The sequence below is a fragment of the Procambarus clarkii genome, chromosome 47 (genome assembly GCF_040958095.1).
Source record: "Procambarus clarkii isolate CNS0578487 chromosome 47, FALCON_Pclarkii_2.0, whole genome shotgun sequence".
NCBI lineage: Eukaryota > Metazoa > Arthropoda > Malacostraca > Decapoda > Cambaridae > Procambarus > Procambarus clarkii.
In genome coordinates, this window is record NC_091196.1 from 17,388,623 (window position 1) to 17,401,631 (window position 13,009).

Below are 13,009 nucleotides of genomic sequence, written 5' to 3' on the forward strand. Positions count from 1 at the left end.
GGGCAGACAGTGGGGCACGACAGGGAGGGCAGACAGAGGGGCACGACAGGGAGGGCACGACAGTGGGGCAAGACAGGGAGGGCAGACAGTGGGGCACGACAGGGAGGGCAGACAGTGGGGCACGACAGGGAGGGCAGACAGTGGGGCACGACAGGGAGGGCAGACAGTGGGGCACGACAGTGGGGCACGACAGGGAGGGCAGACAGTGGGGCACGACAGGGAGGGCAGACAGAGGGGCACGACAGGGAGGGCAGACAGTGGGGCACGACAGGGAGGGCAGACAGTGGGGCACGACAGGGAGGGTACGACAGGGAGGGCAGACAGTGGGGCACGACAGGGAGGGCAGACAGTGGGGCACGACAGGGAGGGCAGACAGTGGGGCACGACAGGGAGGGTACGACAGGGAGGGCAGACAGAGGGGCACGACAGGGAGGGCACGACAGGGAGGGCAGACAGAGGGGCACGACAGGGAGGGTACGACAGGGAGGGCAGACAGAGGGGCACGACAGGGAGGGCACGACAGGGAGGGCAGACAGTGGGGCACGACAGGGAGGGTACGACAGGGAGGGCAGACAGAGGGGCACGACAGGGAGGGCACGACAGGGAGGGCAGACAGAGGGGCACGACAGGGAGGGCAGACAGAGGGGCACGACAGGGAGGGCAGACAGAGGGGCACGACAGGGAGGGCAGACAGAGGGGCACGACAGGGAGGGCAGACAGTGGGGCACGACAGGGAGGGCAGACAGAGGGGCACGACAGGGAGGGCAGACAGAGGGGCACGACAGGGAGGGCAGACAGTGGGGCACGACAGGGAGGGCAGACAGAGGGGCACGACAGGGAGGGCAGACAGAGGGGCACGACAGGGAGGGCAGACAGTGGGGCACGACAGGGAGGGCAGACAGAGGGGCACGACAGGGAGGGCAGACAGAGGGGCACGACAGGGAGGGCAGACAGAGGGGCACGACAGGGAGGGCACGACAGTGGGGCACGACAGGGAGGGCAGACAGAGGGGCACGACAGGGAGGGCAGACAGAGGGGCACGACAGGGAGGGCACGACAGTGGGGCACGACAGGGAGGGCAGACAGAGGGGCACGACAGGGAGGGCAGACAGAGGGGCACGACAGGGAGGGCAGATAGAGGGGCACGACAGGGAGGGCAGACAGAGGGGCACGACAGGGAGGGCAGACAGTGGGGCACGGCAGGGAGGGCACGACAGGGAGGGCAGACAGAGGGGCACGACAGGGAGGGCAGACAGAGGGGCACGACAGGGAGGGCAGACAGAGGGGCACGACAGGGAGGGCACGACAGTGGGGCACGACAGGGAGGGCAGACAGAGGGGCACGACAGGGAGGGCAGACAGAGGGGCACGACAGGGAGGGCAGACAGAGGGGCACGACAGGGAGGGCACGACAGTGGGGCACGACAGGGAGGGCAGACAGAGGGGCACGACAGGGAGGGCAGACAGAGGGGCACGACAGGGAGGGCAGACAGAGGGGCACGACAGGGAGGGCAGACAGTGGGGCACGACAGGGAGGGCAGACAGAGGGGCACGACAGGGAGGGCAGACAGAGGGGCACGACAGGGAGGGCAGACAGAGGGGCACGACAGGGAGGGCAGACAGAGGGGCACGACAGGGAGGGCAGACAGAGGGGCACGACAGGGAGGGCAGACAGAGGGGCACGACAGGGAGGGCAGACAGAGGGGCACGACAGGGAGGGCAGACAGAGGGGCACGACAAGGAGGGCAGACAGAGGGGCACCAGCACCACTGCCAAGCGGGCCGAGTCAACCTTCCCGTTCTCTAGATAAGACAAATGTGCATAAATTACCGTACATAATTAACCTGAATACCAGAGTGGAATATTACCTGGTCACCAGTGTTGGTGTCTGTGATAATGGTAAACTTGTTCATGTGATGGTACCAGGTGTATGGTGGTGTATGGTGGTGCATGGTGGTGCATGGTGGTGCATGGTGGTGTATCCTGGTGTATGGTGGTGTATCCTGGTGTATGGTGGTGTATGGTGGTGTATGGTGGTGTATCCTGGTATATCCTGGTGTATGGTGGTGTATCCTAGTGTATGGTGGTGTATCCTGGTGTATCCTGGTGTATGGTGGTGTATCCTGGTGTATCCTGGTGTATGGTGGTGTATGGTGGTGTATGGTGGTGTATCCTGGTGTATCCTGGTGTATCCTGGTGTATGGTGGTGTATGGTGGTGTATGGTGGTGTATGGTGGTGTATGGTGGTGTATCCTGGTGTATCCTGGTGTATGGTGGTGTATGGTGGTGTATGGTGGTGTATGGTGGTGTATCCTGGTGTATCCTGGTGTATGGTGGTGTATCCTGGTGTATGGTGGTGTATCCTGGTGTATCCTGGTGTATGGTGGTGTGTGGTGGTGCATGGTGGTGTATGGTGGTGTATTCTGGTGTATCCTGGTGTATGGTGGTGTATGGTGGTGTATCCTGGTGTATGGTGGTGTATGGTGGTGTATGGTGGTGTATCCTGGTGTATGGTGGTGTATCCTGGTGTATGGTGGTGTATGGTGGTGCATGGTGGTGTATCCTGGTGTATGGTGGTGTATCCTGGTATATCCTGGTGTATGGTGGTGTATCCTGGTGTATCCTGGTGTATGGTGGTGTATCCTGGTGTATCCTGGTGTATCCTGGTGTATGGTGGTGTATCCTGGTGTATGGTGGTGTATCCTGGTGTATGGTGGTGTATCCTGGTGTATGGTGGTGTATGGTGGTGTATGGTGGTGTATCCTGGTGTATGGTGGTGTATCCTGGTGTATCCTGGTGTATGGTGGTGTATCCTAGTGTATGGTGGTGTATCCTGGTGTATCCTGGTGTATGGTGGTGTATCCTGGTGTATCCTGGTGTATCCTGGTGTATCCTGGTGTATCCTGGTGTATCCTGGTGTATCCTGGTGTATCCTAGTGTATGGTGGTGTATCCTGGTGTATGGTGGTGTATGGTGGTGTATGGTGGTGCATGGTGGTGCATGGTGGTGTATCCTGGTGTATGGTGGTGTATCCTGGTATATGGTGGTGTATGGTGGTGTATGGTTGTGTATCCTGGTATATCCTGGTGTATGGTGGTGTATCCTGGTGTATGGTGGTGTATGGTGGTGCATGGTGGTGCATGGTGGTGTATCCTGGTGTATGGTGGTGTATCCTGGTATATGGTGGTGTATGGTTGTGTATCCTGGTATATCCTGGTGTATGTTGGTGTATCCTGGTGTATGGTGGTGTATCCTGGTGTGGTGGTGTATCCTGGTGTATGGTGGTGCATGGTGGTGTATGGTGGTGTGTGGTGGCGTATGGTGGTGTATGGTGGTGTATGGTGGTGTGTGGTGGTGTATGGTGGTGTATGGTGGTGTATGGTGGTGTGTGGTGGTGTGTGGTGGTGTGTGGTGGAGTATGGTGGTGTGTGGTGGTGTGTGGTGGTGTATGGTGGTGTATGGTGGTGCATGGTGGTGTATGGTTGTGCATGGTGGTGTATGGTAGTGTGTCCAGGAGTATAGTGGTGTATCCTGGTGTATGGTTGTGTATCCTGGTGTATGGTGCTGTATGGTGGTGTATCCTGATGTATGGTGGTGTATGACGGTGTATGGTGGTGTATGACGGTGTATCCTGGTGTATGAAGGTGTATCCTGGTGTATGAAGGTGTATCCTGGTGTATGGTGGTGTATCCTGGTGTATGGTGGTGTATGACGGTGTATCCTGGTGTATGAAGGTGTATCCTGGTGTATGAAGGTGTATCCTGGTGTATGAAGGTGTATCCTGGTGTATGAAGGTGTATCTTGGTGTATGGTGGTGTATCCTGGTGTATGGTGGTGTAAATAAGTAATTATTTAAAGGCACCTAGCCAGGCAGGCTGTGCAGCACCGTCAATAGTGCGGAATATTCAAAGGCGTTAAATATCACTACGGATGTCAACACGAGAACAAACACGCAACAGGCGATCGATATCAAAAGTATCCGATTCACCAACGATTCTATGGAGGGAGAAGTGACCGCGAGGGGCGGTCAGGAAGCAAGACACACGCTCGTCCTGGATGTCCGGACAGTCATCAAGGATATTCAATAATGTAAGAGGAACAATGTAGTTTCGACAGTAAGGAGGAGGGCGGCGCTCCATTAAGTGACCGTGAGTTAAGCGTTAATGACCAATACACAACCTTGCCAGAGCCGTTTCCTACCGCCGGTTACGGTGGTAGGAGGAAGGCAATATGGACACTCTACTCTTAAGAGCACGCAGTTTGTTACCAATAACAGAATACCAATGACCCTGCCAACAGGCAAGGATTGTGGAAAGAATAACTAGGTAGCAGGGTTAATTAGGAACACCTTTACGGGAGATGTACGGATAGCGGATAGGTGCAGATAGCTTCCTTAGCGGCAGCGTCCGCTCGCTCATTTAAGGAAACACCATTATTGCTGGGGACCCAGCAAAACTCGACCGTCTTAAATCTGCTGGAGATAAGAAACAGCCAATATTGAATTTCGACGACCACAGGATAGACAGGATTTAAAGACTCCAAAGCCATAAGGGCACTGCGAGAGTCAACCACAACAACAAAGGAAGAATTATGGCGAGAAAGCAGTTGACGAAGAGCTAACAAAACTGCATAAAGTTCACCCGTGAAGATGCTAGTCTCCGGAGGCCGGCGACACAGAGGTGCAGGTAGGAAATACACCGGAGAAGCCTACACCGTCAGCAGACTTGGACCCATCTCTGAAGACGGAGATGGAGTGGGAGTGTGAAGAAAAGTGAGCAAGGAAAAGCCGCTTCAGAACTGTAGGAGAGATAAAAGCTTAAGTCATGCGGGTTAAGGTTCTACAAAACTTAGAAAGAGGGACCCTCCAGGGGGGGGCAAGGATGGAATGACACGAGGAGAAAAACTGGTAACAGGACCCGAGAGAACCTTGCAAGTGAGACAACCGTACAGAAAGGGGAATGTAGTGAAAGGGAACAGACCCACAAGAGGGGAATGGTGAAAGTACGACATAAGTGAGAGTGAGGGTACTGAAGGGACCACACAAAGTAGTGAAGACAGTAGCGATCACGCTGATCCTGTAGAAACAGGACGCCGGTCTCAACATATAAGCTATGAATAGGGGTCGAACAAAAGGCACCACAGCTAAGACGAAACCCAGTATGATGAAGAGCATCAAGACGACGAAGGGTGGAGGGAGAGGCAAACAAGTTAGCTGGGCAACCATAATCGAGATGGGACAGCACAAGAGAGGAATGTAAAGAAAGGAGGGTGCGTCTATCAGCTCCCGTGGAAGTATGGGACAAGACTTTGAGTAAGTTAAGGGTCTTAGAGCAGTCAACTCGGAGCTAGGAGATATAGGGTGACCAGGACAAGCGAGTGTCAAAGATTAACCCAGAAGTTTAGCAGAACCCTTATACAAATGAGGATTACCATAAAGCGACAGAGGGGGTCGAAGGACGACCTGCTTCCGAGTAACGATCATAACACAAGTCTTAGCTGGAGAGAACTTGAAGCCATATTGGTGGCCCAGGACGACACAGCATCAATCGCAAGTTGAAGCCGCCGTTGGAGGAAAGGCGAGTCATCACCTTGACAGCAGAGGGTATGATCGTCAACATATAGAGCAGAGAAAATGTCAGAGGGAAGGGAAGAAAGAAGACCATTGAGGGCAACAAGAAAAAGAGTAGTGTTCAGAGCACTACCTCGGGGCACACCTTTGTATTGCAGAAAAAGAGGCAGAGAGAGAGCAGTACCAAGTCGCACTCGAAAGGAACGATGAGAGAGGAAGAGAGGGAGATTCTCTCTTCAAAGAGAGGCCAGAAAAGGAAGGCCAAAAGAACGGATTTGGGACTGAATATGACACCACCGCCAGGTGATGTCATACGCCTTTTCCAGGTAAAAAAGGACAATAACAACAACAACAGAGGACTTTGCAGCAAAGGCAGTACGAATATAGACCTCCAAGTTCACCAAGACATCAGTCGTGCTGCGACACTTGCAAAAGCGAAATTGAGAAGGGTAGAGGAGATGATAGCGTTCCAAGAACCACATCAGACGGACATTGACCACACGCTCAAATAGTTTGCAGACGCAACTCGTGAGAGCAATGGGGCGGAAGTCTTTAGGGATGACCCTTGAGTATCAGGTATCCGAATAGGAAGAACAACCGCCTCAAGCTAGTCCTCAGGAAATGAAGACGACTCCCAGACACAGTTACAAACAGTAAATACTGAAACGTGCACAGAGGGAGATGGCAAAGCAAATCATAATGAATATGATCCGAGCCCACCGCCGTAGATCCGCAGAGGGGCAGGGCAGACTAGAGTTCGGAGAGAAAGAGAAAGGATCGTAATAGGGAACCCGATGAGAAATACAAAAATCTAAGGGAGAACATTCAAGAGAGGGGCTTACGAGTAAGGAAAGAAACAGGAAGATGAGAGCAAGCGACAGCCCGAGCACAGTCTGCATTCCACCAGGGAACACGCACTTCCGCACGCCCCTGGAGGTAGAGCGAGGAACAGAGGGAAGGGCAGCATAAAAAACAGTGTTATGAAAGAAGAGGAGGGCTCGGGGATGGGGCAGTTCAGAGAGGTTGGAAAGAGAAGCACGCAAGGTGAAGAGGTTCCAGTCAGCCCTGGCAAACTGCCACATAGGGAAAGAGAAGGGAAGGCGGAAAGAGGAGGTGACAAGGATGGGGAAATGGTCACTGTTATGTAGGTCATAAAGAACCCTCCAAGTGAAGTCCAAATAAAGAGAAGACGAGCAGAGAGGAAGATCAAGGCAGGAAAGGGTGCAGTAGGGGAGTCCACATGAGTGAGTTCACCAGAATTCAGAAGAGAGAGAGAGAAGAAGAGAGGACAAAAGGTTCAAGAAGGCGGCCCCGGGTGTTTATCAGAACATCACCCCAGAGAGTATGCCGACAGTTGAAATCACCAAAAAGAAGCGAAGGCTCTGGCAAGGAGTCCAACAGGCGTTTAAGATCAGGAAGAGAAAGTGGGACATTCGTGGGGGAGATAAATGAAACAGACTGTATACCATTTACTCACAAAGATATAGGCCACAGAACACTGAATGAGCGACTGAAAAATTAGGGGGACGAAGGGAATATCAAGACGGATCAAGAGAGCAGTAGAGGCATAGGCCCCAGCAAGACCTGGAGAGGAAGAAAGAAAGGAATGACCACGGAAGTGACCAGGACGAGCACCAAGCATCGGCTCCTGGAGACAAACACAAAGTGGGGAAAACTGTGTGATCAGAAGTTAGTTTATGGAAGTTGGCATAAAAACCACGATTATTCCATTGAAGAACAGACATAGACAAAAAAAGGGAGAACAGAAACAGAGAAAACAAGGGAGAAAGAAAGGCAAAGTAGAACACAGGAAACTAAGGAAGAAAAAGATTAGGATCAGTGAAATCAGGGTGACGGGTAGAGGTAAAGCTAGCAAAGATAATTAACAGACAAGGGAGCGGGAGGATGCACCAGAGGCGAACGGACTGAGTACGGAGGGGGGGGGGGAGGCAAGGGAATCATTGGCAGGAAGGACATAAACAGGTGAGGGCACCGGACCGCCTCATATTTGTAATGCACATGTGTGGGAGGAGGCAGGGTGGGCGCCACTGTAATTGATGCAGAGAGTTTGAGAAGTGCACTCCATGTTGGAGTGACCCGAAGCTCCACCCAAGGAGCAGAGAGAGACCTCACTTGTGCACCTGTGCATCTGAAGGGACTATGCCCAAATCTCCAGCACCTGCTGCAGAGGCGAGGAGAGGGGACGTACTCCTGAACGGAGCATCTGGCAGCAGCGAGAATGGCTGAAGAGGGAAGGGACCGACCATCAAACGTGACCTTCACAACGGGAAGAGGCTGATGGCGACAACCACGATGGGGTCGAGTGAAGGTGCCCACCTGGAGGACAGAATGGCCTTGGGCCTCAAGGATATACTTAATATCGTCGTGGCAGTCTTTAAGTTCTCTGTCACCAGTCGTGACAAGGTGTGGGAGAAGAACTGTGCCAATGCTGGCATTCAACAGGGCAACACTGCCAACCAACACTCGAGTCCTCACTGCCTGCAGGTGTTGCAGGACATGTGAGGCGCTGCAATATCTTCTGATGTCGGCTGGTAATTTGAAGCAGATGAATGAGGCCACGACACATCTGACAGCCTCATTATCCTGACCTGACCTGAACTGGTTGAGCTGTTAGCACACATGGCAGTGACTCCTCATTGTTTACCGATAGGCTGATGACTAGTCCTGCTCTACTGCCACGGAGTCTTCAATAACATCGGCGACAATACTGGGATGAGATGTGGTGGAGGTGCGGGGAGGAACTTTTACCTGGCAGTGAATGGCGGGAACCTGCGGCAGACTCGGGACGTCTGCTGAGGCCGCTGGGACTCGCTGACAGCCTGGCTCATGCTGGAGAACTTGGTACAGACACAGCAGAAGAGGTGGAGGTGATGATGGGAGGTACAGACACAGCAGAAGAGGTGGTGATGGGAGGTACAGACACAGCAGAAGAGGTGGTGGTGGGAGGTACAGACACAGCAGAAGAGGTGGAGGTGGTGATGGGAGGTACAGACACAGCAGAAGAGGTGATGATGGGAGGCACAGACACGCTGCTGGTCCCGAGGGCCCGTCCTCTCGGCTCACACTGTGTACCACAATAGGGGACACAGCGCCTCTTGTGCTCCCCTAGGCTAACTTCTAACCTCCCCTAGGATGCAACCCACAACAGTTGGCTAACACCGGGGTACTTATTTACTGCTAGGTAAATGGAGGCATCAGGTGAAAGGACACGTTGTCCAGATGCTTCTGTCCTGCCTCGGTACTAGAACCCTAGACGATTAGGCTGTGGTGTGACTGCCTCTCCACGACAAAAAAAAATTGTATATATTCCGTCACTCTGATGGGCGTTAGTTCAACATTTGGAAATTTTAGCGAAAAATGAAAGCCAAACAATTTGTGTGAACGGGACGAGGTATCCGCCGGGGCTCTAACAGAATGTCAAGATGAGCTGTGGCAACTCCTGAATACTTAATGTATCATTACACTGGAGCAGAGTGCCGCGGAGGCTTGCTAATGTTAGACTGATTTCTAACATGGGGACACATCACTTTCACCGGACACACGCCCCAGATGCTGGCACGCCTACTCTCGGAAAATGGCTGGACTGGACACATACAATTCACATACGGTTTTGAAGGAGACATTTGGATAAAGAATTTGCATAATAGTTTTAGCAAGGAACATTAATTTTTAATCCATTTTATCCCATTAATTTCCGTCGTTTATTAAACAATTTGTAGTGGGAGAAGATTATGAATTATACCTGCAGTTATACATAGCATTGTGTGCTCTTCCTGGTGGAACTAGTGAGCAAGGCAGAGACACGTGATGTAGCTAAGGGATATGTACAATGATATCACAGTCCCGTGTCAAATCTATAGACGAGATATCCTAAGTTTAATTATAGCAATGTTATCCCATAGTCCACAGGACTGTGGTCAGGCCACAGCAGGACAACGCCTCAAGGAGAGTAACCAACAGCTGTGTCTTGAGACTTTAGTTGTTTACCATATAACTGATATCTTCTTAGTGACAGGAGGTGAGGAGACCCTGCGGGGTGGGACCCTCCCTGGGGGCCCTGAGGGAGAGGCAGGTGCGCCCTTACCGTCGCTATGGCCCTCTACACTTCACTACAGGGGAAAGAACTGTTGGAGATGTGGAAAATTGCAAATATGGCCCCTATATCAATCCACATAAAAAGTCCATCATCGATCAAGGTACAAGAAGTGCAGTAAGATGATGGTGGTGTCCTTGAGAGACGGTAGAGTGCCCACTCTCCTGCCACGGCTCCTGCAGGCACTCTTGCAACACACACCTCCTCTTGTGGAGTGTGAGAGGCCACAACCAGGTCATCCCTGGCTTAACAACTACGCCACCCTCCTAACTCGCCACTCTATAGTCCTAATGTGACCACCTCGTTACACATGGCCAGATGCACCTTTTGGGGCCCAGGAAATGATACTAGAGTTATCAGGTAACAGTTGGATGAGACTCAACTTGCCAAGTCTCAATGGGAACACAAATCTTGGAGATATAGTTAGTCGGGATCTTAATTAAGGCGAAAAATCAATAAATAGACAATTCGAAATAGGTAAAGTTTATTTCATTACAGGAAGTGTTAGCAAAATAACATCTAGTTTTATGCATCAACATTGTTTGCTATAATTAAAATCCTCTGGAATGAAGAGATTTAGAGGAAGATTACTTCATATGGTGTCCAAGACGAGGAGTAAACTCTCACACGAATATATTATACAAACTGATGAGTGGGCAAAAGAAATGACTTATTAATAAGGTATTAAATATATCAGTACAAAGTACACTTAATACTGAGAACAAATTGAATAAATTAAGATTCCAGAGAAAACCTGGGTAAATACTGGACTGGAAATAGGGTTGGTGATTTATGGGACAAATTACCGGGAACACAATAGACAGGTGATCGTTGGATTGTTTCAAGCGGAGGTTAGACATAACTGCCCTGCACGGGGCAAATAGGCCTTCAGCAGTGTCCTATATTTATATGTTGTTAAGCGGCCATTGTTACTGCCTCTCACTCTCGCGGGATGACCTACAATGACGACTCATTGTAAGAGAAACTTGGAAATATAATAAATAAGATGGGGTAAGATGGGGCACCCAGAGACCCCCATCCTTGTCCCCTCCTTCACACCCCCCCCATCTTTGTCCCCTCCCTCACACCCCCCCATCCTTGTCCCCTCCCTCACACACACCCCCATCCTTGTCCCCTCCCTCACACCCCCCCCCCATCCTTGTCCCCTCCCTCACACACACCCCCATCCTTGTCCCCTCCCTCACACACCCCCCATCCTTGTCCCCCTGCCTCACACCCCCCCCATCCTTGTCCCCTCCCTCAACCCCCCCCCCCCATCCTTGTCCCCTCCCTCACACACCCTCCCCATCCCCCCCATCCTTGTCCCCTCCCTCACACACCCCCCCATCCTTGTCCCCTCCCTCACACACCCTCCCCATCCCCCCCATCCTTGTCCCCTCCCTCACACACAACCTCCCCATCCCCCCCATCCTTGTCCCCCTCCCTCACGCACCCTCCACATCCCCCCATTCTTGCCCCCTCCCTCACACACCCTCCCCATCCCCCCCCCCCCCTCACTAGAGTCATTTTCACTACACACTATCTACATCACTGTAATCAAAAGGTTGTGACCAGAATGTAAATCTCTTATCTGAACATTCGTTTTGTTATATCAGTATCTGAATATACATTTTCTTTATTAATATATTAGGTACATGTGCATGTGTACAGCTGCCCTAGACTATATGAAGGGGAGTACAGTGTGTCAAAAAGCTAGCTACGTGGTACTAAAAACTCCCCATCACACAGGATGGTTAGTCATACAGAGGCATGTGATGAGTACTCTGCACTGGCAGACTCTGGGTGCATTATGAGGATATCAACATATACAAATATTTAGATAAATGATAAACTCTACGGACTTTTGGTTGCACATTTTCTGTGACTTCATGAAGGTGGCGCAGAGGACGAGGCCCCCCCTTGAGGGGAAGGGAAATGTTGCTTCCAGCCTTGGGACAGACAAGTATACAGACTATCTCTTTCATAGATAGATGGAGTACCTGGCAGTGCCCGGGTACCTGTTGATTTCTCTGTCTCGCTCTTTTTGTGTGTGTGCCCCTCTCTCTCTCTCTCTCTCTCTCTCTCTCTCTCTCTCTCTCTCTCTCTCTCTCTCTCTCTCTCTCTCTCTCTCTCTCTCTCTCTCTCTCTCCCTCCATTGCCTCTCTTCCCTTCCTTCGTCCCTCCCTTTTCCCTCCATCTCCTCCTCCCTGCACACACACGCTCGTCCCCGTCACAGTTATCTTGAGGTTATCTTGAGATGATTTCGGGGCTTTAGTGTCCCCGCGGCCCGGTCCTCGACCAAGCCTCCACCCCCAGGAAGCAGCCCGTGACAGCTGACTAACACCCAGGTACCTATTTTACTGCTAGGTAACAGGGGCATAGGGTGAAAGAAACTATGCCCAATGTTTCTCGCCGGCGCCTGGGATCGAACCCAGGACCACAGGATCACAAGTCCAGCGTGCTGTCCGCTCGGCCGACCGGCTCCCCCTAACGGTAACCAAAGGTTGCGCCCAGAATGTCAGTCTGTCACCTGAACACATGTTTTTAAAAGTAAACATCTGAATTAGATATTATTTTAACCATTGCTAAACTCTATGGATTCGGTCCTGAAAATTTCTCATCCAAGAGACTTAGTGAAGGAGCAGTATTGGGGCCGCGCCCCCTAAAGGGAGGGACTGGGTGGACCCCTGAACCACCTATGACACTCCCGATAAAAGGACCATAAATCCTGCAAAGTTTAGTGACACTAGCCCCAAGCATCTGGCCTCCATCCTCGAACAAACAGACAAGAATTCTCTTTTACAGATATCGATGTAAAGTTGTAAATACTTTCTTCAGAAAGTTGAGGTCTTGTGTTCCTGGTGGTGATAACTAGTTAAGTGTGGCACAGTCATGTGCCTGGAGGGAGGGAGGGAGGGAGAGGGTTAGCACTAAATTGTACTCACTTAAGCATACTTGCGGGGGTTGAACTTCAGTTCTTTCGTCCCGCCTCTCAACGATCAATATACTGGTGTACAGGTTCCTGAGCCAGTTGGGCTCTATCTTATCTACATTTGAAACTGTGTATGGAGTCAGCCTCCATCACATCACTGCCTAATGCATTCCATCTGTTCATTACTCTGACACTGAAAAAGTTCCTTCTAACGTCCCTGTGGCTCATTTGGTACTCAGTTGCCCCCTGTAAGCCCCATGTGTCCCTTAGTGCGTGTGTGCTTGTGTTAAACAATCTAGCTTTATTTACTCTGTCAATTCCCATGAGAATTTTTTTAAGTGTTGATTACATCTCCACTAACTCTTCCGTCTTCTATTGATGAGAAGTTTAGTTCC